The 26,192-nt window shown below is 40.4% G+C and overlaps 1 protein-coding gene across 4 annotated transcripts in view; it reads right to left on the bottom strand.

Moving 5' to 3' along the window:
* The window catches only part of ITCH (itchy E3 ubiquitin protein ligase), a 59,591-nt gene extending 34,471 nt beyond the window's left edge, over positions 1-25,120 (bottom strand). For 3 of the 4 annotated variants that reach the window (XM_041404505.1, XM_041404506.1, XM_041404503.1), the window contains exon 1: positions 25,023-25,120. The gene's annotated coding sequence lies outside the window, so the exon portion shown is untranslated. Of the gene's footprint in view, positions 1-22,647; positions 22,671-25,022 lie in introns of those variants that run through there. The other variant, XM_041404507.1, reaches the window with a different exon arrangement.
* Positions 25,121-26,192: the final 1,072 nt, after the last annotated feature.

The following is a 26,192-nucleotide window of genomic DNA, read 5'->3' on the forward strand; positions in this document are numbered from 1 at the left end:
ATAGCAAAAAGACTGAAAATAAATTATTAAATTAAAAAGGGAAGTTGAAATTTATAGAAACCTGCTTTTGTATCTTTTTTGTTTCACTTGGTCAGAGCAAGTCTACAGACAGGGGCTGTAACACTACAAAGGACTTAAATAAAAAAGGAAATACATCACTTTTGAAAGAGAACAAGACAGTTTTCAGTTACTGCACAACTTTTCTTCTTGACGCACCCCAACCCTCACACCAAGGCTGGTCTGATCCTCCCAGCCCAAGGCAGCACATGCTCCTCCTTGCAGTATTTAGTTTTGGAGGGGCAGACAAAGTGGACAACATGCATCACAGAGCTTCCAAAGAAATTAAATAGTGTACTATTAAATTAAACACAGTCATCACTCTGGAAATACCCTGATACCCCTGTCACCTATTCATTTTTAAAACACATTTCACCTCAGCATCTCTTACCAACTGAACTCCATTGCAAAATGAACAACCTGCTGGATACAACTTCCAGAGCACTTGCTGCATCCCTGTCATGCCCTGTTCCCTCCTTCCACACCGTCTCCCTGCTCAGAACCTACTGCAAACCATGTGTGCACCTCTCTGGGTGACCCCCGCTCATGGGGCTCAGCTGCTGTGGCCAGGGAGCTCCTCTTCAGCCCTGAGCCCCCACTGATGCTCTGCTTTGGGCAACCACCAGATCCCAATGCAGAGCAAACATCCCATGCCAGCTCTCAAGCATTTTTCTGCACATATTACTTCCAGCAAGGAAAGTGTTAGCTTAGACTGCTGCTGTCTGTATCGTGAGTCACAAGACTCCATTTACAAACCCACAGTTGATAACACCACAAGCAGTTTATCTAACCCCAGACATGTTCAGCCACACCGAGTGTGAAAAACACCATTCACTTGTGTTAACATTTTAGAAGTTTAATAGTAATAAAATAGTAATAAAAATTAGGACAATAAGAATTTGGACAATCAAAGTTAGGAAAATAAAAGACAACAAAAAGACAAAGAATTATGGACTCCGGGATCTTTTGCTTTCTGCCACAAAAGCACACCTTGCTAACAAAGGATTAACCCTTAAAAGCCTGTTACATATTCATATATCTCATATATGATTCAAACATTCCTTTCAAACTACAGGTATTTCTGCTTAACTTCAACTCCCTCCCCCCCATCTTGTAAATCAATCGCTGAGGTTCTGCGAAGTCTGGGTTTTCCTGATAAGGAGGTAATAATTCTTCTCTTGGGATTTTGGGGTCTTGCTGCTGTTATCTCTATGTGAAGAATTTCTTGATTATCTTACCCATTCCTTGAGCTAGTTACAAAAAGTAGCTTACATCACATAATTTCTATTTTAATATTATGCTATAGCCAAAAAAACTGTATTTACCACACTACTTTAAAAGACATCAATACAGCACTACTTAAAAGAGATTAATACAGCATAACTTTCCAACATAACACATATAGTATTCATTTTAATATTTGCAAAGAGCCAATCATATAATATGCATTTTTTACACCAAGGAAACCAGAATTTGTACAAGGAGATCAGGTCTCGATATGGCAATTTTCTTTTTGGAGGCTGTGATTTGAAGCAGATGTCTGTGACAGTGACTGTGGAAACTGTAATCCCACAGGTGTTTGAAAGTTGTGAAATGGGTAATTTTTGTATCCTGCAGCTTGCTGATGCCAGTGTTTCCTACTGCAAAATGTGACACCACCAAAAAAGGTGCTAATGACTTACTCAAACAGTATTTGGTGTTATTAGTATAGTTCAATGCTGTTACTAAATTTCAGATGTGACTCACACAAATTTAAATCGTGTTAGGGTGAAAAAATTTTAATGTACGTTTTTAAAAAGTAGCCTAAATTTAAATGATTTAGAGGGCAATTCTTAATTCTGCTCCTGTGACTGGTTGTACCAACCTCCCTGGGTATCCTTTATGCTGTATGAAAGCAACCAGATTACATCTAGATCAGCACACACACTGAATAGTCTGAAGGAGTTTGGATTTACAAAAGAGCTGCCAGTTCCCACCTGGAGAAATAACACTGCACAGAATACACCTGGGATCGCTGAAGGGGATCACTCTCTACTGAACTCCCACACTAAGCATTTACACCTTACAACACTCATTCAGAAGCACGTGTTAAAGCCAACTTTGATTTCTAACGCAGCAAATACACTCAATAAAATTATTCTAGTAACATTTGATAATTTCCATTGAGAAGATGCAAAGAAAATCTAGCAGCTTAACCACATCTGAAATGAGTGTCCTGCAAACACCCGCTGAGTTAACACTTGTGGAAGTATAAATGACGAGACACACGACCTTCACCAACAACCAGCTTAAGGAAAATTCCAGGAATACACTGCCAGCCAAAACTTCTAAAAAAAGACACTGTACTACATATTGTTTAGTTCTCTCAGCTGCTAGAAAGTTTCTAATTATTTTTGAACAATAAAACTCAAGAGACTTATTTTATTGTACTCTTGCTCAAATCTAGAGGCTGTACAGGTAAGCTCCATTAATTAACCAGGAAAAGCAGAGTTCCAGAGGAAGAAGAAGGAAGCAACAATTTACCTCTGCCCTGCACTTCAACATCCCTGCCTCTCTTTCCATGTTTTCCAATACCTTGACTCCAGTGTCTCTTCTACTCCCGCTAAGTGCCCACTGGGAAAGACTCCAGGATACTGGTTCCATGCCAAGCTTCCAGCAAAGAATAATCACAGAAAACACACTGCAGCTTTTCTCTCAGCTGGGCACTAATTTAAGTCCCTTCCCTACCATGCATGTATATACTTGATCTGGACTTTTCACAACTCATAGAAATTTCATCAACTTCTCCACCTCCATCTCCGTCAGTTTTTAGCTGGAATGGATTAGTAATTTACAAAGTCTGTAGTGCAACACACAGGAAAACGAGAAGAGAGAAGGTGGAATTATGTACACCTAATTCTGTTAGGAAACTAAGCTAAAATATACTGATTAGCCAAACAAGAATCTGTGGTGATTAATGAAGTAGACTCAGAAGGAAGCAAAAGAGAGTGCAAAAGGCAGTGACACTGTCAGTCACACATATTCAGCTACTGTCTATTTACACTTAATGTTAAACATTTTACTCCTCTTTACTTATGTAACAAATACACCAAACAGATTTTGCTTATGTGTAAAAAGCTACTCTATTAAAAGCTGCAGATGATTTCAACTCAGAATCGGCCCAGGGCTACTTGTAAGCCTAATCACAAAATTCAAAAACCGCTCCTCAATCATTATTAAAATACTTCCATCTAGTTTTATTATAATAGAAATGGTACTTAGGAAAGTGAAAAGCAAATGTCTTTATAAATTCAACTTAATGCTGCAGGCACTTTCTCAAGTTGAAACTGTCATTCCAAAGGTTAGAATGCATGTTCAGGTTTTTTTCTGCAGTAGAAAATCAAACACATCTTCATGGATATTTAGGGATTTTGTGTAGTTTGGGCTGGGTTTTGAGGCTTTGGTTTTTTTTTTTTTTTTGTTGGTTGGTGTTTTGTTGTTCTGGTTTTGTTTTGTTTTAAATTAAGCAAACTCCTATTGCCATTTTTCTCCCAGATGCTGCAACTCACTTCCAAGAAACTGTCAGAATCTGAAATTTAGGAACATCAGCTGGAAGGTTTGAGAGCTGTGACAGAATGACTGGGTGTTCAGAGAATGATCAGGTAAGTATGATTTTCTCATAAATGAGCAAGACAAATTTTTGGCATATAAAAAGATAGAATAGAGACAGAGTATCTTCTTGCAATTAAAAATAAACCACTGAAATAGTTGTATGAACTTCCTCAGTGGCTGCATACCTGCTCCAAGGGAGGTTTGGTTCTATAACATCCTACCATAATATTTAAATTATTATATAAATTATACTCAGCTTCATAACTGCACGCACCATTGTTGGTACTCAGGCAGGTTTGAACAAACACTGCTTAAAATAACTCTGCTTCACAGCAGGAAACTCTGACCACGCGTTCTTTTGGTCCTGTTCTCTGAATTCCACCTGTGCTGCTTTCCAGCAGCTTCCCCCTTGGCCTGACCCAGTGCTGCTGGGGTATTTTCACCCAAGACAACAAATGTCCACCACAATTTACTGTGCGAGGGGTAAAAGAAGGAGGAGAGTGCAACCCAAATGCTACACCGGGAAAAAGGAAGGCAGCAAAGGAGGATCTGTTATTTTTCTAAGAAATCACAAGAAAGTTGCTTTTATCCCCACCCTTTTTAGTGCTTTGTGGTTAAACCAAAGAAAGGGAGGAGCTGGGCAGGAGCTCCTCAACCCACAAAAATCAGGGAGTATCAACAAAAAAAGAATGCTATGAGTGGATTGAGAGACTTTCAGCATAACACCAATTTACCTTGGATGACTATATTCAGCACTGAAATTTATCTGGTAAGGAACCAGCTTACTGAAGAAGGTAATTTTGTTTTGTATTTATTTGAAAGGAGGCACCAAGGTGAGAATGAAACCCTGAGACTGTATTACACACGCACAGCTTTGGAAATACGTTGGCAGATGCTCTTTGTAATTTAAAAAAATACTGAAATAATTGCACATTGTTGGCTGCTTTAAGTCTTATGTTTAGTAATTAATTTTAAGAATAGGTTAAGCTGCTCTTTGCAGGTGTTCCTATTCAAAGTACTTTTGCAATTTCAACAATGGAGAAAAAAACCTGCATAATGAAAAAAATTATTTTAACATACCCAGTAATTTTAAAAATGGTTTTGAGAATCTCAGGTTCAGGAATGTAACAGGAATACCGAGTTTTGGAAAAAAACCATAAAATATACAGAATTTTGTTCAAAAAACTGCATGTAAAATGTAATATGTCCCTTTTATCAACAGGTATGTGATAAATACATGCACTTTTTTGTGTGAGAAATGTAGAAATACTACTTCTCCTTCCACCCAAACATTGAACCCTCTCTTTAACTGAAGGCATGCATACTGTGGAAAAGGTTTTTCTGTTTAATGTTAGCTATAACTACACAGTGAGCCCAGACACAGACAGGGAGTTTGGCAACTTACTTGCTTAGCAAATTTGCAGTTACTTTAACTGTTCAAGCTTCATCTTAAAGTAAAATGTGGTTTGACAAAGCCGGTTTTAGTGGTTTACACATTTTTTTCCCCCTAAAATAAGTTTTAAGGACGTGGTCAAGTTTGCTCAAACAAGTCAAAAGACAGAAAGAAACTGCTGAGTAATCAACCAGGGAGAAAAGAATAGACACAGATTATAAGAGTGTTGAGTACACGTTGGAAAGGGAAGCAATTATGAGGTTTGCATCATGGGATATTTATATAAGGAATGGATCAGAGAGGTTTAACACACAGTGCAGCTTGGCTCTCTTTGGCCATTACTTTTTGAGCAGTAGTACATCCATTCACCAAGAAGTCTGGAAAATCCACGCAGTCTGTGCCAGAACACAACTGCTGGAATTTAAAATGCCCAAATTGGTTTTTGCACAAATGTCAGATACATGATGGGTCTGAAAACAGGCTGGATTACTGAGCTGTGTGGTCCTGTCTCCCCTGCCATCAGAGCCAGCACAGGCACAGCTCCCTGCAGCCTCCATGCTCAGGTTATCCAGGTACAAGCCAACGTCCACACAGCTGCTCTGAGAGAAACAAGAGTGATCCTGGCTGAAAGATAAGACTGGAGCCAATTCAATACACAGGCTAAAAATATGTTTGTGGGGAACACAATTTAATCGGTTTGGTAAGCAAAGCAAGTGACATGACCTTCAGAGGCTGCAAGGAGCGACAAGCAAGATATATAAACCACAAAACAAATGAAAAAGAGGTGCCCAACTCCTGTCCTGGCCCTACAGTAGACTTACTAATGAGAAATTCTTAATGCTGAAGTAGAAGCTTCATCTACTATCCTGCCTTAAAACGGTATAATTTTTTTTCGTATCTGAACCATATATACGATATATATGATCTATTGCACTCCTGGCTCAACACAGGAATCACTTTCTTTTTACAGCTCCTTACAGATGATCATTTCTGCACCCTTTCCAAGGACAGTGGTATACCAAGAGTTTGAAGTTACGTCTCCTCTAAATCAACAGATCTAATTCTACAAGTGGGATTATCTGAATCTGTTCTCTAGAGCCATCATTCTGAACTTTTTTATTGAATCTTTTACTGCTATGAGGAAACATACCTTATAGAGAATGTAATGAAGATGCTAAATTGAGATAACAAAGTAGGGATGAAAATGTGCATAAATCAGCTAAACAAGAGCTAAAATGGCTTTGATTGATAACAAAGGGCACTCCTTGCAAGAATAAAACAGGAGTGTTTGTGTCAAGGCCAGGATGCCTTCACTCTGATAAGACTCCAGCACAGATGCCTGACCAGCAAAACAGCCTGTGCTTCAAAGAGGAGAGTGCCAACAGGGTTATGTCACATCACATATGTCATTCCACTTCCTGTCAGCCCAACAGGAAAACAGACTGTAGCTTTAAAGAGATGGATATTCCAAATAAGGAAAAAACCAAGCAGCATTAGCTTCCACTGAAGATTTATGGAAGCTGAAGTAAGCCAGATTCTGAAGCAAAGTACTAGCAAAAAACAACTCTTGACTCCCAGAGGATATAAAACATCCATATGTGAAGTAGTTTGTTATCACCAACAGGAACCTGAAGCACAATAAACAGTGACAGACACCATTAGTTCCATCCTCTGCAAAGCACGAAAGAGACACTGGCTATCCCACCTCAACACAGAAATGTTCTGGTGGCTGAGAGTACACAAGTGAGAGGGCGAGTTAATGAAATGTGTGAGAGGGTACAAGTAACGCGAGAGTTTAAAGGTAAATATCCCATTCTCTGTGGTAAAGAGAGTGAGACTCTTTACCCTGTAAACTCATACTGATTTTTGTTTAACTAACTTCCTGTGACCTCAATGCAGCATGAATGATGAGCGTGGCACTATACTGATATACAACAATGGCATCAAAAAATGATTGTCCCAAACAGACCTTCAAATACAGCAGCAAACACTAAGCAATGACATACTATCAATCTTAAACACCTTTTCTAGAAAAAATTATTTATGCAACAGTAATCCTCAGTGCTGATTCCTTGTTCCTAAATACCTACCACCTCAAGAGAGAACTGAGCATGGGAAACTCTTCTGAATCGGAAGTTTTTCAGTTGGAAATGTTGAAAAACATTCATACTGCCTACCAAAGCAAGACATTGCCCAAGGAAAGGCAGAATAGCTCTGGAAACATTGTAGGCAGACACCCAGTGATATTCTTTAACTTTAACTTTTCCCTGAATACCTGGGATCAGCAGGTAGTGCTCCTTGTGCAAATGGCACAGGTTAGAAAAACTGATCTATCAGCTTCAGCCTGAGGAGAAAAACACTTCTAACACTGCTCGCAGTTCAAATTAAACTGTCTTCAGGCCTCCCAAACTGGAGACTTACAGCAAAATGATAGCGAATTCAGTCATTGGCATTGCTCTGGAACAAGAAGCCTGCTTGCAAAACCGGCACCTCAGCAGAAATCGGTCACGTCACTTTTCCCTACACACATGTAGCACTTGATTCTGAATAAAAGAATGGGAAAATGACACGTAAAGAAACAGAACTGCAATATAGAAAATTCCAAGAAAGACAAGCATCATTTGACAGTTTTTCACACTTTCAGTAGTACATCAGAAATTCCCCTACCACAAGCTGTTTTTAGACTAAAACTGTGGCAGGCAGGACAAAGGAATAAAACTGGCATTGCCACCAACTCAGACAACTTCCCAATGGATTTCCTTCCTCATTAGGAGGATGTTAGCTTTTACTAACTTTTAAGAAATGTGCAAAGAATGTACATGAACATCATATGCCTTTTGCTTCATTTCCAAAAGCCTGGCAAGAGCAAGCACTGCAGAGAGCTGCACAGGGTAATTAAAACCATTTGTAAAAACAAAGAGATGGTCTATTTTTGTTTCAGCCATTTCCTTCTCATGGTACTATCCATTTCAAAGAGGACAACAATTCATATATGCAAACCACTAAGCTAAAACTGGTTCACTGCAGTAATCTCTGAAACACAGCAATACTTAAAATGGCTGGTTCTTAAACGCTGCCACTGAAAAACATCCATGAAACTTGGCATGCATGGTCACCCCAGTACAGAGAACTAAACTAGTATCAGGATGACAGAGGAGAAGGCAGTGAAACTGGAATAGTTGCAAGTCACAAACACATACTCAAAAAGATTTTTGAATTACTGGATTTACCCGTATTCACTGGACATTAACTGGATTAATTCCTGTGTTTTACAAACCCCTGCTTTCAGAAATTAATTTTGGCCTTTAAAATTCTTCACAAAAAATCTTGGTAATCACATAATTTCAACACAATACTGCACTGACTAAAACTGCTTCATTCTAATACTTCCGTGATGAGGTTTCAGGAAAATTTCCCAGTGGGAGTTCATGACCAGAACAAAGTTACAATCTGTGAAGTGGAAAGGTAAGTATTTACTTTGCTACCTGCACAACAGGACAAATTGCTTTTCATTCAAGAAACCAGATATTCAAGCCTGTTGCTTTATAGATGAGAGTTCCCAGGTGTTATCATGGGCTGGCAACACACAAAGTAAAAGCTCATTTATAGGGGTATGTACTCTTTTATCTAGTTCATGATGGGCAAAACTCTTTCCTAGGCCCCCTTTTCTGGAAGGTCAAGAGTTTTAACTCACTGCTGGCTGCCTTTTCTCAATGGACACCCCTAAAGGTGTGAGCACACAACAGTTTTACTTATCAAACACACCTGAACATATTTGGTTGAGGAGGCAGAGTGAACACCTAGCAGCCAGCCGTGACTAACCTATTCCACTGCTCTGCTGTGACCATCACATTTCTTAGAGAATGGTTTAAATGAAATTCAGCTTGCAAAACAAATCCACAATCTGAAACCGACCAGGTGATAGTATTGTGAGCAGAGAGTTTATGTCCTTAAAGGTGAAAGTCCTAGAATTGGGAATGATTTGACTATACAGTGAACCAACTTCTCAGAATGAGCAATACTCTTCTTCCATAGGGAAATACCCTTTTAGCATCTCCAAAATCCCTCTGACCTTGAATATTCCTGTTACTAGGACTGTTAGATTGTTATTCTATATCTCTAACAAAAAAAGGCATCAAGTTCTAGCAACCAGAGCTCTCGTATCTTGTAGAAATAAATTACAGCTTCCCCTCTTAATTCTTCTACTTCCTTGCACTGTGAACCATATCCTACATGGACTTTTGAGGAAACAGAGGTTAAAGAAATATTCTGTGCTGTAACTTTAGGGATATCCTTCCCCAGAAATAAGTCAGACTGAAGCAATGTAATCAACAGCATGTATTTCCCTAACAGGCAATAAAACATTTTATATTTCACTTTTAAAAAAACCACAACTGTTACATTTTGAGAATAAAAAAAAAATAGAAAAAAAGAATATAAATAAAGTACCTAGAAAGTATAAACAGTATTTTTTCAGTGGTAACCTTGGAAGAGAATTTTCTCCAGGGAAAAGCACGCAGTGTGGCCAGACACTTCCAAGCAGTCAGTGTTGAACTGCTCTGACATTAACCTGACCAGGTATCGGAGAACATTTAGTGCTTTCTAGAAACTGCAGCTGCTTGATAAACACAATACCCAACAGCACACAGCCTCAGTTATGGCCCACCAAAGTAACATCCCACCCTGGCTGTAGAAATACATGTATCTGTTTTGTAATTCAGAGATCAGGTTTCCCAATTCACATTTCATCAGAAAGGATGACTTTGAGTCCAAAGAAGCACTGAAGAGAAGTACCACGAGGTAGTTAACAAAACAGTTACCCAAAACAATAATGTTTTGTTTCATCTGCCCTGTCAAAGCTTATTCAGCCCAACAGCCATGTTTAGCTTCAGTTGGCTCAGAGGCAGAGAGGCTCCCACAAAGCAAAAATCCCAATCTTGAGCATCTGAGTCAAATATTCATGGTGCTGTTCCCAACAGGTTATTTCAGACCTTACCATGACAGCATGCAAAGGAATCTTCTGAAGAACTTTATCCAAACTCCCTTCCTGCCTGTTGCTACGGGAAGGGGAATGAAAGAATTTATCTGGAGGCCTCTGCTTATCACTGCTTCAGCTGCATGACACAGCAGTGAGAAGAGACAGTCACATAAATCCACAAGCTATAAGCTACTTATTAATGTTATTTAATTAATTTTTGATTAGGGCAATGAAATAATCTTAATGTGATCACTCAGAGGAAAAACTCAAGTCAAAATTTTACATTATTTCCCCTCCTTTAGGCAACTTTCTTATAATCTATTAACTGATGACTGCCTGGAAGAAGTATTTCAACAGTTTCCCTGCAATCCAAAAAGTTAATGGAAGCAGTGCGGAAAAACACAAATTAACACTTACGTATTTAAAACAAAGGCATTCATGGATTAAAACCATGAAACATGTAACATATGAAGAAAACTTGAAAAAATGAAAAGACAACAGAAAAAAAAAAAATTTGCCCGTTATGAAGCGTCCAGAAAATTAAGGACAAGGAGACAAAATGCACAGAATAGTCACTGACTTTGAAGTCAGGGTACCTAATCTTGTGAAAATTTTCACTGAGGATGAGAAAAGCATGCTTGGTTTAACTCTTTCTGAAATTTCTGAGATTTCTGAAAACAGTCTTAGCAAGTGCCAAACTACGCTTATATATTTACCTCTTAGACCCTTTCCATGTATTTCTGCTCTTCCCTATGTTTTGCACTTAAGCAAAACACAATCTAAGAATGATCTGAAAATAACATAAACTAAAACGCGTTAGTAAAAGAGCATACAAGGATATCTTAAAACAAGAACACATTTCCAGAAATTGCTTTTAATTTGTTCCTTTTTTTTTTTTTTAAATATAGAAACAAAGAATAATTTGGGCTGGAAATGGTTTCTGGGGGTCATCTCTCCAACAGGGAGAGATCAACCCTCCAAAACAAGGAACATCAGTGTTAACCCAAGCTGTTCAATTGACTTGTAGAAATGTTCACTACACTCAACTATGAGCAAAATACAAATTACAGTAAAGGCATCTTAACGATATCCATGCTTGCAGATACAATGACAACAAAGTGAGTGGCTCTGAGGCTTTACACAAACACATGCCATTTTACTAGGGCATGTAGTGCACAAATGTGCATAATGCCTTCCATCCTTAACATGCCAGCCTTTCACAACTCCCTGCCACACTGCTGCTGAAACCTACCAAGGAAACTAAAACATATTAAAAATACAATTACAAAAAGATGCATTCATTGGAAATTTTATTCCTCTTGATATTGGCAATAATATGGTAAGAGATTACTCACAGTCAAGATTGCTTATTTCTATCAAAACTTCGTACCACAAACCAAACAGCTTCACTAAAACCACAGGAAAGACCTAACAGTTAAAACAAATAACCCAAACATTGTAGATGACAAGATTTATTTTGTTACATGACTTATTTATTAGAAGTGCAATAATTTTTTCAGTGTATGCTCGTACATTCATTTCAGGTGGCTTTCAACTGAAAGACTGAGAAGAGTTTCCAAGATAACTCCTTTGAAAGGATTCTCCTGCTCAGTTTTTCAGCTACTCCTTTAACACCTTAGGATGTGTATTTCCCTGCACCTTTTATTAATAACAGTCTATATAAATGCTTCACTTGTTCTCAATTTAGGTGGAGTTTTTTTGTTTGTTTCTTCTTGAAGACTTTCACTGCTGCTTCATTTCCAAAACTTGTTCATATAGTACACATTCAGAGAAAATTAAAAGAATAATAAAACCTGTATTTAAGACTAAGACTACTTCAGCTTATACCAGCTAATTGCATTGTCTTCTATATGGCTTCTAAGCTTCACTGTGGGAATTACTTGCCAAAACAGATTCCCATTTTCTTACAGACCCATTTTCACCTCCTGTACTGTAATCTTGCTAAAAACTCTGTCCGCCCACACCTTTCAGAATTACTGTAGTCAACCTGTATCTGTTCTGCTGCAGCCCCTTTCACAAGGGCACAGCCTTTTCCAGGGATGGTCTCTGAACTCCCCATGAGGATTTGCTGTGCCCACACCCACAAGCAGTGCAGTACAACAGGAATGGGACCAGGCAGGAAGGTCTGCAGACCTGAAACCCACACGGGATATGTTCTTGGAAATTTAGTTTGGAATAGCTCCACTGGGATCCCACAGTCCAACATGAGCAGGACCACAGCTTCCAGTTTAGTTCCATCCAAAAGCAACTCAGCTTCCTTGATCCAAGCTGATTTCACAAGTCAAATCAAGGGCAGTCTGTGAGAACATTCAGTGGATTAATTTCCAAAGTGCACTGCTTGTCCAAATTAAAACAATTAAACGACTAATGAAGATTGCTTCTTTTCCTGTTCTCTCTGCTGTGCGTTCTGGCCATGAGGAAAACCTCCACAGGTCTCTCACATTCAGTGACTCAAGTTCACTCTTTTTGCCTTACTTCTGTTCTCCTTTAATTCCCTGCACACAGACAAGAGTATTTTCATGTGTGACCTTGCTGGGCCACTTTGTTTCTAAAATGCCACCTTTCGTTCCATTCTGACAGTTTCAGAGGAGATTCTTTTTCAGAATATTTTCCTTTATAAAATTATAAAAATGAAAACCCAAAGTTTCTCACTCTCCATCAAGTGGGACAGGTATGCTTTTTCTTTTCTTCTGTGCAAAATCAAGGCTAGAAAATTGCTTCTACAAAACTACTAGGAAGTTTTAACTGCTGTGCTCTGGTTTAAGAAAAAAGAGTATTTTTAGTCAAATAGATTAAGATTACATTTAGACTATATGTCTATTTAATATGAATGATGAATGCTGTAGGTAAAAAAAAAAGTCTGTCATAAAGCACAACATATTTGTGTCATCAAACAGGGTAACAGATTGTGTCCCTGAGGCCTAAGTGATGAACCAGACCACAGAACTGCTTGTCTCATGTGGAAGGAGGAGCAACCACTGAGTACCACTATCTGTGTAAGCACAAATGTTCTTTATCACAAGGAGTATAAATTTCCAGAAGTATTAGGCATCTACAAACATGGTGAAAAACTGGAGTTTATTTTCCTGTTCATTTTATACATTAATCAGTGAAGCCCACTCTGTGCCACATTGAAAAGTCCAACTCCTGTGAGTGACTCTCCACATTCCTGGTACTGAAAAAAAAAAAAATGACACTCCTTTCTTCGAAAGAACAAGAAGGATGATCCAAGAAGCTACAGACTGTGCACTGTCATCCCAACCTGAGGGAGGTCAGGGAGCAAATTCTCATAGGAGCCATTTCCAAACATAATGTGGACAAAAAGTGATTTGTATTAGTCAGCATGGGTATATAAAAAGGAAATAATGATGTCTGACAGACCTGACAGCATTCTTTGAGAAGATGACTTGGTAGCTGGGACAACACCATGACCTACAACATCCTCACACAAGGGGATGAAGCAGGGGCCAGGCACAACAAGGGGGCAGACTGCAAGCCTGGATGAAGGGCAAGGTTCCTGGGGCTGGGATCAGAGGTGCACTGCCCAATTAGAACCCAGGCATCTGTGCTGTAAGCCCAGAGGTACAGACTTGACCAGCACTGTTTAAGTTCCCCATTTATGATCTGGACCCAGCTCATCCTCAGCAAATATGCTGATGGAACAAAAATTGCACAAGGGGAAGTGCAAAGTTCTGTACATGGGGAGGAATAAACCCATGGAGCAGTAAAGGCTGGGGGGCAGCTGGACAGAAAACAACTCTGCAGAAGACACTGGTGCTGTTGTGCATGAACTAGCAATGCTTCCTCACAATAACAACAAATAAAAGGGTTGGCAGCATCCTGGATTAGGAAAAAGCATCACTTGCAGCATGAGAAAGGTGATCCTTCTCTTTCATTCTAATTCTAGAATTAGAATTTGGCTCCCCAAATGACGAGTGACACAGATGGACTATGTGACACCAGCAAAGGGCTATAGAGACAATAAAGTGACTGGGAAGAGGATGAGAAAGCTGGGATTGTTAAGTCTGGAAAGGAGAATGATCAGGAGGATCTTATCAGTGTGTATAAATACTCACAGGGTTAAAAAGCTTAAGGCAGACTCTCCCTAGCAGTACTGAGGGATGGGACAATAGCCAGCAGGCACAAATTAAAATACAGGAAATTCAACTTAAAAAACCAGGGGATGGAGTTATTTATTTTTCTGTGGGGTGGTTGAAGAGCAGAGAACTTGTCAAGAGAGGTTAAATCACCATTCTCAGAACCATTCCAAACCCGACTGAACACATTACTGATCACTGTAACTAGCCTTGCTCTAAGAAGATGAATTTGGATCAGGCCATGTCCAAAAGTCTCCTCCAACTTCAGGTATTCTGTGTATTCTGGGATTCTTTGAGTTTCCTAAGACAACCTCAGTAATTCCTGTTGTACCTGTCCTGTTTTTCTTTTTGAGTCTCTGTCCTGTAGCAGATTCCTCCTCTGAAGAGACATCTATCAAGCTGGTTATAGAGGCTATTTTTTTTTCCAAACTGAGGATCCCTTTCAGTGTTCAGTTATTAATATAGCTTAAGTTTTACTAGTTTGAACAGAAAGGCACAGATCACATAAGTCAGTATTGCACTTTCTTCAGGTTCAGTAATGTTCATCTTGAACATCAAGATTTTCATTTCTACAGTTTTTCCTATGTCCTACACTAAAATTCAACGCACAAGTCTGCACCAGATATTTCTTCTCACTTTTAACAACTACTTCCATTTTCCTTATTGCTGCTGTGTATTATAATAAACAGAGCAATATAGCTTGAGTGAATTTCCTACAGTCCAGCACTACACAGACCCAAGTGTTAGCTAGCTCCAATTAATGACAATCAGGTTACATGAAACTGAAAAACGTGCAAAACAGCTTCAACTGTCCCAACATAAAGCTGTTACTGGACACTTCATATGCACACTGGTTTCCTGGCTTATTTTCATTTTCTTTTGCCCTAATAAGAAACCTCACCAAAAATTCACATAGCACTGCCTTGGAACCTGTGGTATCCCATTGTTATAAAAACATAAGAGGTGAGAAAGTCATTAAATATCATGGGTGATACTCTGTTTATTTAAAAAGGTATCAATTTGTTGATGTTTTCACATATTTCCTTCCTATTAACTGCCATGGTTATTATTTACCCAAGCAAATCTGGACAGTTACCTGTATGTTGTTCCATATCTCTCTCATGCTTCTTTAAAGCCGCTGTCTGTACTTTCAATCAAACTAATTAGTCTCTTTTACCTAAAAAAATATCCCATCTGTGACAAATTTAGGCTAGAGAGTTGCTTAAAGGATCCTCTAACAGTTTCTAAAAGCTTCTCCTAAATGTCTATATAAATTAGTCCAAACCTCAGCGGGAAAAATTGGCACTGAAGTTTCACTTATGATACCAAAGCTAAACAAACATGATGCTGTCAAAAATCCCCACAATGTCTACACAGGTAACTTGATTTTGGAGGTAGAATATAGCTGCACAGCATAACACAGCTGCCTTTCTAATCCATGTGTTCTTCTACCACTTTAGCCTGATGATTTTCACATACCCACTGACTTTCTCTCATTTCCCAGTGCCTACATTTATCTTCCCTATCTCATTAGTACAGACATACCCACACAGCATCACAGCTCACACTACTGCTTTAAGTTATTTTCCAATTAAAAAGGTGGAAAGAGTCAATCTTCACGAGCAAATTTCAGAAATTGCAGAACTTAATTTGATACTTATGGGAAGAGATAAAAGACTGGTATCACTGGATATGTTAAGAGAACCACTTGAACTAATTCGACACATTATTTTGTGACTTGTCATCAGACAAAAATCCATGGTGTGTGTATTACAGCAATTTTTAAAAGTACTTCAAGGGCATTACTTTTGCAGTGTGTTCTGTGAATTGATGGGGCAATTTAAAGGATAGACACCAGTGGAAAGAATGGTCTTATTTGACTATGAATATTAAGGCAACACAAAAGTAAAATAACACATTCAATAAAACTACATGCTTGGCTTTAGCAAACAAGGTAATGCACCTAATAACTGCTGTATGAGAGACGGGATAATGGTTGAGAAAGATACATCACCAATTGCCTAAATACTCCACCATCATCCAGAGCCCACAGTCACTGGGGAGCCCTGTTTTGCAGGGAGGACCTGGAGAAACCTTCCTGGCAATTGGGAAGATCCCATACGGTGCATCCACCTACAGATGAGGTCTCCAAATTCCCTGAAAATGGGTCCAGCTTTTATAGGCCCAAATGAGCAAGTCAAAGTGACCTAATAATATTTTTAGCACAGAAACTCCTCCATCTGATGGCACACTTCTCAACCAGCAGGGGCCAGGGCTTGGCCAGAGCCCAGGCCTTGGCTGGGAGGGTTTTCCCCTAAAACACACTACAAACAAACCTCTATTCATGTCAGTTGGGAAAGTTTCTTAAAATGATACATTTATTGCAGATAACTACACAAGGTTACACAGAGCTAGCATAAGCATCTGTGTCATTTATTTTTAGCTAAATAATACTGATGGTGTTAGTCACATAATGCCCAGGGTTCATCTTTTAAGACAACTCTGGCTGAGACGTGCTGCTCAGGCCTAAGCACATCAAAGTGTCAATAAGAAACATTTTCTCTGCTGTAAAATAGCAAAGTAAAACAAAATATGAGGCCACCACCTTCTGTTTCACCACCCACCTTGCAGCTTTGGAACAAGTCCTTTCAGAAGCAGTTACACATTCAGTTATTAACAGAGGGCAGCACCTACAGAGGATTTCATAATCTCTGGCCAGTAGTTTTACTTACTTACAGCTCAGTACTTGCTTCACATTATTTCCCCATTCCTTTCTCAGAGCTACATTTCATTATCAATGGTTTGAACACACACCTAAACAAACCTGCAAAAAGCTTTTAACTCTGGGGAATGAAAAACACCAGAAAGCTTGACCATTCAATTACCCAATTACCTGTAGTCATTACTAAGAATGACAACTTCAGCAGCCATTACAGCTGTTGTACATGTTTATACGGTTTTAAAATTGTACAGCTGTAATGTTTTTTAAAGTAGCTTCTGGAATGACTGCTGTCTACCAGCAAAATGTCAGCCCTTATCTCACCTGGAAGGTTCAAACGGAGCAGATACAATTCCAAAAGTGCAGTGCTGGTGTCTACATGAACCTCAACAAGAGTTTTCAGGATGTTCTGTGCAGGACTGTCCAATACACAATGCACCTTGTTTTAAGTGTCCAACAGCACCAACAAAGGTTTAACGAGCACAAAAGTACCTCCCTCTGTGGGTATGGTAATGAAGAGAGCCCCAGACACAATTTCACTCTTTTGCTCCCAAGAACACAGATGAAAAGGCCTGTGGAGCTTTCAGGAGCTATTGCCTATAAAAACTTGCAAAACAGATCGTCACTGTAGGTACCTGAGCAATAACCGAAATCGAAACAGACTGCACAGCTCTGCAATTCAGCCTGGCAAGGCTCATCAAAGAAATGATGAATCATTCTCTACTACCAGCAACAACCACATATCTGAAATGTGCTGATGACTTCAAACCTCTTGAAAAAGAAAGCTCTTTGTTGCTTGCTGCTTGTACCTGCTTCAGCAAATTAGATGGTGTAAGACAGTTCCTGTTGATTGACTCAGCTGTGGGAACAGGAACTGCTGTAGACAACTCACTGAAATTCTGACAGGTAAGGTTTGACTACACATACACCGGCCCCTAAGAAAAATAAGTTGCTTCTCTGAATATTCTTAAGTAGTAGAATCAAAGAAATTAGAAGTGGAAAGACAGTACTTGGAACAAAATGAAGTAATATTGCTGTGTGGAAAATTCAGTGTCAGCTGAAAATAAACGTTGCATTTTTCCAAGCTAAATTATTTATCACTAAAGTAAATCCAAAAGATGAAATCAAAATTACAATTTCAGGGAAGGGAGAAAGCACTGAGACTATTTAAGTCAACCCTGAGGTATCTAAAAGTCTATTGTCTTTTCCAAAACTGAAAACTGCCGCAAGCAAAACCTTCAGTTCCAGAGGAGTCGTCTTCATGTTTTCTAACTTCAACAGAAGTCCATTACCTGCTTCCTAGGAACTTTTTACAAGTGACCAGATGGCAACGTCAAAGTACAGCCATGGGTGGACAACAAAGCCATCCCAACCCTGCAAAATCTGACTTCTTGCTACATTCCAGCTCATGCCTCTCTGTAAAATAAAACAGAAACTATAGGAGAAAGGTGGCCTAGAATTGTACCACTATTCCAATATTCTCAACACTTCCTGGGTTTTCTGAGGCTGCCCTAAAACTCCTTTGACTTTTATAAAAAGATAAAGCAGATGTCAGAAATCTTAATTCTTCCAACTAAGGCAATAAGTAAATTCCTTAAACAAAAGTTTCAGTCTTTACATCCTAGATCTTCTGTGTGAAAAACTGACAACTGCACATTAAATAAAAACAAAAGAATAAGATCATCTTCTAACAACATTGACTGTATCCTTCAATTTCAAGGGACTTGCCTTACTGCTGGGATACAACCGGAAGCCCACAGGTTGGTGAAGAAGCACAGGACTGGCTCCTAAACCAAAACTTGGGAGTGAACCAAAGGTAACTGCACCACCACAAGCATCAGCAGTGCAGCTATAGAGCAGTGCAGTGGGCAATTATCCTCCTGCAGCTGGATACTGCCCAGGGAGTGGGCCCCCTTCACCTTGACACTTCCCTGTCTCACCTAGTCCTTCCCTACCTTCATGTCAATTCTAGTCATAAACTGACATTTGAGGACCTGTTTAATCCAGGAAATCTTCAGGAAAAAAAAAAAGCCCAGGGCCCCTGATAACTGTGAAATTGTGTCTTTTTTAAAAACAAAACATGCACACTTTGCATGCCCTGGCAAAACATTCTATGCAAGGAGAGTAATTTATGAACACTCTATACCATATATCCACCCCTTCATGGCTTCCCTGGCAATACATTATATGGAACACCAAAATGAAGCCCACATACTGGAGCAAAAGAACAGGCCCATATAACACTGTGCAATGACCACCTCAATCAACAAAACATCCTTATAGATACAAACCCTGAGTCAGAACCATGTGAGGCGTTTGGACAATTTTCTTCTAAATTCTGTTCAGACACTTTACCTAGTTTGCATTACTGTGCGTGAGATTAGAAGTCATGAAGGCAGAAATACAGAATATGAAGTATAGAGTTTACTATTTTTAAAACAGGAAGTGTAATTCCAAAAAGCAAAGAAATCCCAGCTGTGACACAGACTCTCTTAGAATAAATCTCATCCCTATTATTACTGTCTGTAAGTTCCCTCCTCTCTCACCTCCCACATCAGCCACCCGTAACTACGAAGCTCACTTCATTGGTGTCTTCTCCACTCAAACACAGAGTGCTCTGGGCAGCTTCCAGCCTTGAAATGAACAGGCATTAGTCTGAAAATATTTTCACCTCTAACATCCCCCTCAGGACAGTATTACTTTGTTCACATCACAGATGTGAAAGCAAAATGTTGCTTACGTGTTATTTTTTTTCTTTAATAATTCAAGCTCTCACTAGCGCCTCAAGTCTTGTAGTTCTGAGAGCCTCATGAGTGGAAAAGAAAGGAAAGCAGAAAAAAGCCATGATATGCCACGCCACACCTCACAGGCTGTTTAAAGTTTAAGACCTTTAAACCATGGAGAATATCAAATAAACTACAAGCAATGTCAACAGCTCTCCACACAGACCAAATCCACCTGCCCAAACCAGATTTCAGAACAGGAGTTAAACAGCCTGATTCAATGGGCGCACAAGGAGAACACCGCTGCCTCACGACAGCTTTTTCATTGACCTGAACTCAATTTGGTTCAGGCAAATGTTTAATAAATGCAGCGTTGCTCTGGAAATTGGCCTTTTAATATTCACAAATGTCTCATTGGTATAAGGCAAAAACAAGATATTCTAAAATCTTACTGGTAAACTCAATTTAACGTGCACAAAGCGGAACTTGCCAATTACAGGCAGGATTACTGCCCATGGATCCTAAGTTTTCCTCTGTACCTTTAGGTAATGAGCAATCAAACAGAATTAGAAATGTTACATGTGGTGAGTATCCACCTGAAAACACAGGTAAGAGCTGTTTAGTTTGGGTAGCTATGGAAAATTCTTTCAGGTAGAGTGAGGTGATCTAAGTGTCTTCCTTCAGCATTTCCCTCCCCTTTCCCATTATTCCCCTTCAAACAGCTGGAACAAGAAACGGCTCTGAAGGCTTCATCATTGAAGACATCCCACACACTGGGTCAATCACAGACATTTAAGAACCAGAGCAGCTTTATGATCTTTGAACTGGCGTCTTTAATGTTCCTTCCAACCCAAACCATGCTGTGATCCTGGTACAAAAAGCAAGTCAGTGCCACAAGCCTCACTTTTTATCTTCTAAGCTCACAAATTCTCTTTTCTCTCATTTCCTTTAAAAAGTGCCCTTCACATGCAGGATCGCCCAGGAAGTTTTAATCTGAATAGACAGGAAAGAGTGTTGAGGTAAAATCTGGTGAAAATATGTAGCTCACCACTTTCACAGAAGTTAGCAAGCCTGGTTAAAGATTAGGCCAAATACATTACCATTTTATGAACATTTTTATATATTGGTTATCCAGTCTCTGAAATGATATACTTACAGCAGTAGGAAACACACATGTATACATACAAGGCACATACACTTGTAGAGACAAGCCTTATTAAGAGGAGTTAATCAGAGTGATCCACAGATCACTTAATTCAGGCTCTGACAAGCCTGAAGTAAAAAAACAACAACAACAAAAAAACCCCAAACAAACAAACAAACAAACCCCAAAAACTTTAAAGATGATGAATCCTTACACAGAACAACCTTGCTCCATCTATCTGCTCTGCAAATAGATGAAAAAAGCAACACTGACAGAACCTCAGGATGTTAGAAAAGTAGGAGTATTCAGAACAACAAGTCTTAATACATTCAAGTGTTTATGAAGCCAGCAATTAATAACATAAAAATCTGGATATCTGAGCATTCTAACTGTTAAGCAAGACTAGTGATTATTAATACATAATTAAAAGTTAGGCAGCACTGGGGACTGGGGAGGCACTAAGGATGGATACTGACCAAAAGCATGTTAAAAATTAACACAACCCACTTTTCTCTGTCTCAGTCCATCTCTTCAGCTTGCTCAGCACTGAGATTTCCTTCACTTTGCCCACTGAATGAGGCAAAGCTGAAAAGGGTAGTAAGTTATGAATAACTTGCTTAGGCAAAAGTTCCATCCCAATCACATGAAACTGAAGGGGATCAAAGAGCCTATTTTATTTTCCTGAAAATTAACATGCTTCCAGTCACAAATTTTATATTCCTAATAGATATTTCATTGCAAATGGCTATTTATTTGACAAATTAATAAATAAATCAGAAGCATATTGCAAACCTGTCTTTTTCTGTTCTTTTTCTGTTTCAAGATCTTCTTAATCTTTCACCTGATCTTTCTTTTCCTTAGTAATAAACTTCACAAAGATTACTAGGTACCCAGTTAATACTTATAAAGAAAAAATTTGTGTAAAGGCTACCACTGAAAGAAAAATAGACCAATAAAGCATAGAAAACAGAGAACATGAAGATTTTATACTGGCTGATAGCAACACAATCCTCCAGAAAGCTCCAGCTTCCGCATCATGGGCTAACAAATCCAGACCCTGAGACCTGCACATTCCAGGTAAAGAAAGGTAAGTCACCTTTCACTTCCTGATTAGAAACAAGTTTCCACACAATCAAATTGGAACAATCCCCCTGAAGAGAACTGGCCTTTTCTTGCTGAGCAACAACACCATTTGAGTCTGAGCTCCAGCTTCAGAACCAATGATGTAGATGTAAACATGACAGGAGTTCTGTGCCTCACTGAAACAACAGGCCTCTCCCAGCAGCAGAGCTGAGAATAGCTTGGGCAGGTGGGTGGAAGGCAGGAATTATTGGTTCCTAAACAGGAGGACTAAAAGAAAACTTAAAAAAAAAAAAAAAAAGAATAACATACTGCCAAGTTTGAAAAACTATTTGAATAACCAGTGCAACAAGATGTGGTATCATGTTTCCTCAGAGAGGAGAAAAAAACCTGCTGTGCTTTGGTATAGTAAAAGCAGAAATTCCAGGCATAACTTGAGAGCTGGTCACACGAAACAGGGCCTTGGCTTCTTCAAAACACTCTTTCCCAGTTTGTTGCAATACTTTCATTTCTATTATGTGCAATTTGCAATTCTTATGAAGAAAAATATCAATCCTTCAGTTCCAGCAACTCTGCACTACAATAAAACCTGAGTGTCAGTCTTTAGAGAAACTGACCAGTCTCTATTGCTTTAGTCTTCTGAGAGAAGGATGAAGAACCTTTTGTCTCACCAAATGTGCACACAGAATTAGCTCAGCTAACAGTCCAGCCAAGACCAAGAAGGACTGCCTACAGTCTTTAAAAACACTCAAGTTATGAGACAGTAAAACCAAATATCTAGAATACTCCCAATCTAGACTATAATCATGGCTTGTTTACTTCCTCTTCTGAGGCAAGCACTCACTTCAAAATGCTTCTGCAGCTGGGCAAAGTGCAGTTCCAGTAAGGAACTGTGGCCAGCACTCTTCTGGGCTATGCATACACCTTCACTTTCCTCCGTTGTAGGGCACAAAGAAGCTCCTGCAATTACATGTAAGTACAGCAGAATGACAAAAACTAGAACATTACATTGACATAACTGGACACCCAAACAGAAAAGCTTAAAAATAAACTCCTAGAAGCATCATCATTACCATGTGCAAGGGGTTTTTCTTCTACTCTCACCCTGCTTTTAAGAAGAAATCAAATTGGTTTTATTGCTTGAAAAGTACTTCACTGTGGCTGAATATATTTATCGCTTTGTTTAAACAGCTTAAACTCACAAAAGATGTTTATTTAGATGCTGTCATTAACTGATACTGATAATGCTGCTGACAAGCATCTTATCTCTTTCACATGTTATAAAATAGAATAAAATCACTTTGTAAAATGAAACATTTTTCAAGCAGTCTTCGACAAGCTCTCTTAAAAAAATTATAAATTTAATCTCCTCAAGACAAACACCGTGATACTTTACTGCCTTTCTTCCTGTTACCTTATTCTGTAGTTTTCCCCAAACAATTTCAAAACTTAAAGAAATAAGATAACTCATGTTTCAAGTCTGTTTCACAACAGAAGAAATAGAACTTTAAGAAGAGAGAGAAAATTGAGGGAAGAAAAAGAGCTGATGCTGCTTAACTAATAAATTCATATAAATAATCTTCTCTCAATCTCTCTTAAGCCCCAAAATAACTTTAATCTGTAAGAAGCTTTCAAAGTTAGCACTCAGAAGTCTCAGTTATTTTCCACTCCACAATTACCTCTCACATCTATTGTTGCTGCTTTAAAGACAAGAAAACTCACTTTGGATCTGAATGCTACATATTATTCCAAAGATCATTTGGAGGTGAATGCATTCAGTGCAGTGACTAAACGTCAGCTAAATCACAACTAAAAATGCACACTAGACACAGTTCACATTTAAACAGCTGTAGCGAACAGCAAGGTAATTGTAATTAAATTACAACTGCTTTGGACTTTCACTTCAAGAAAACAGAAAAGAATTTACTGTTTTCTCAAACAATACATTTTTAAACATTAAAATCCTCAGAACCAAAGATGGCCTGTGATTCATGTCTCACTCTTAAACGCCTGTGCCTTTTCGCAGGTAAATACAAACAATTGTTGGATCTACTGCAACTCCCTCACCACAGAATGCCTTCTTTCAAACACTAGTCCAGATTTCTTTTCACTTCTCTTCGAAAAGGTTGACAGGCAGGGTAGGAGAGACCAAGCAAAACAACGAGAAACTCACAACAATAAGCAGCAATATATTGGGAAAAGACAGTCTAAAATACCCTGGTTTCTGACTTCTTCAATTCTAACTAAGCTATAAAGGTAAGTTTTGCTGGGGATATTTCCTGAAGCATCAAGGGTAAAGGCTGCCACAACACAGGTACACCCGTACCCCAAACGCTACACCTGCCCCTTTCTCTGCATCACGCACAGATCAGAAGGTCTTCTGACAATTTAACATCACAAATTACAGCAATTTAAACAAACTGAATTCTCGAATTAGAGAAACCCATCCTCGAACACCTTTGTCTGCTTTTGTATCGACAGCATTGGCACACAAGGTCAAAGACAACCGGCGAGGGAGCGGAAGAGTTAACAGCCAGAACTTGTCCGTGTTTCCAAAATAGAGCGGTGGCACCAACGTTGCCTTTCTGCCGTGTTTACAAGAGGGAACACAGTTCGGGATAAAGCTCTGGCTGCAGTCACGCTTTATCGCTAGGACACATTCCTTCAGTGTCCGGCTGTACCCGGCCGAGCCCCCGTACACCTGGAAGGAGCCCCGGGACAGGGGGACACACACGGGAGAAGGAGGCTGTGCTGGAAGGGCTGAGGAAAACACAGCCCTGGAGGGAGCGTGCCTCCGAGAGGGCGAAGGTTTAGGGGCAGATCCTGGCGACCAGGAACACGGAGGGGCTGGCGGGGTCGGGCCGGGCAGGGGCGCAACACTGCGGGGACGGCTGAGGAAAGGACTCGGAACTGGATGCACCGGGGTGCGGGCAGGTACCCCCGGCAGCCGCGGAGGGGCGACGGGGCCGGATAGCGCGGGGGTCCCCGGATAGCGCGGCCGCCCGCGCCCCGGGGAGGGAGCGGTGCTGCCCCGCTCCTGGAGCTGCCCCGTGGGGCCCGGGGGTACAGAGCGGCGGGTCCGCCCTTAGCGAGTCCCTCTCGGGGCGAGCGGCCCCTCCGGATCCAGGCCCGACCGCGGGATTCCCGCGCCTCCCGTGTCTCCCCGCCGCCCTCAGGGTCCCATCCCTGGCGCTATCCCCGTGCCCCCGCTCCGCTCACCGGCCGCGGCTCTCCCGTCCCTCAGGTCCAAGATGGCAGCGCGGCCCGCCCGGCCTCCGGCAGCGACTTAGCAAAGTCGGGCGCGACGTGCGCAGGCGCCGTGTCCCACGACTGCCGAGCAAGGACTACAGCTCCCACTGTGCCCCGCGCCAGCGCTGCGCATGCTCGGCGCGGGCCACGGTGTCGGGGGCGGGCCGTGAGGTCCGCGGTGACCGGCAGAATTCCGTATCGTGTGGGGCCAGGCTTGGAGAGTTGGGGGTGTTCATCCGGGAAAGAGAAGGCTCCAAGTACAACTTAGGGCGCCTTCCAGTGCCTAAAGAGGTTCGGAGGGAGCTGGAGAGGGACTTTGAACAAGGACCTGGAATGACAGGACAAGGGGCAATGGCTTCCCACTACCAGAGGGCAGAGTTAGATGGAATATTGACAAGAAATTCTTCCCTGTGAGGGAACTGAGGCCCTGGCACAGGGTGCCCAGAGCAGCTGGGGCTGCTCCTGGATCTCTGGAAGTGTCCAAGGCAAGGTTGGACAGGGCTTGGAACAGCCTGGGGCAGTGGGATGTGTCCCTGCCCATGGCAGGGGGTGGGATGAGATCTTTAAGGTTCCTTCCAGCCCAAATCATTCCATGAATCTGTGATTCTGTAAACAGAGTATATATGCATGTGTGTGTGTATACACACACTACAGTAAAAATCTTGGATAATCAAAGCACCCCTGAGGAAGCCGCAGCCATCCCTGGCCCCACGTTACTGCAGTGACACCAGTAACAGGAAATCTCTGAGAGCACAAAGGGACATCCTGGCTAACATCCGTCTGTACCAGTCAAGCAGCTGGGACATCACTGCTGTCACTGTGGGCTTTGGGACACAAAGCCCTTTGAAAATAAAATAACTTTTGTGATTTTAAAGAATCTGTTGCAGGTGCTTAAGCCATTGATATTATTTAACCCTTACATAAAATCTTTCCTGTTTCAAGTGTATTTTTTCTTAACCTGAACACACTATTGCATAAGTGAATGCATAGAAATTACAATACACTTCCCCTTTTGACAGTGAGGAATGAGAGAGTCTGTGCTCTGAAATTAGAGGAAAGAATACCCAATGTTGAGATCAGAGGAAAGAATACCCAATGTTGAGAGAGTAGGAGAATAGCCTCAGTAATTCTTCAGGAAAA

Source organism: Onychostruthus taczanowskii, unplaced genomic scaffold (genome assembly GCF_017590055.1).
Source record: "Onychostruthus taczanowskii isolate IOZ18803 unplaced genomic scaffold, ASM1759005v1 scaffold210, whole genome shotgun sequence".
Classification (NCBI taxonomy): Eukaryota; Metazoa; Chordata; class Aves; order Passeriformes; family Passeridae; genus Onychostruthus; species Onychostruthus taczanowskii.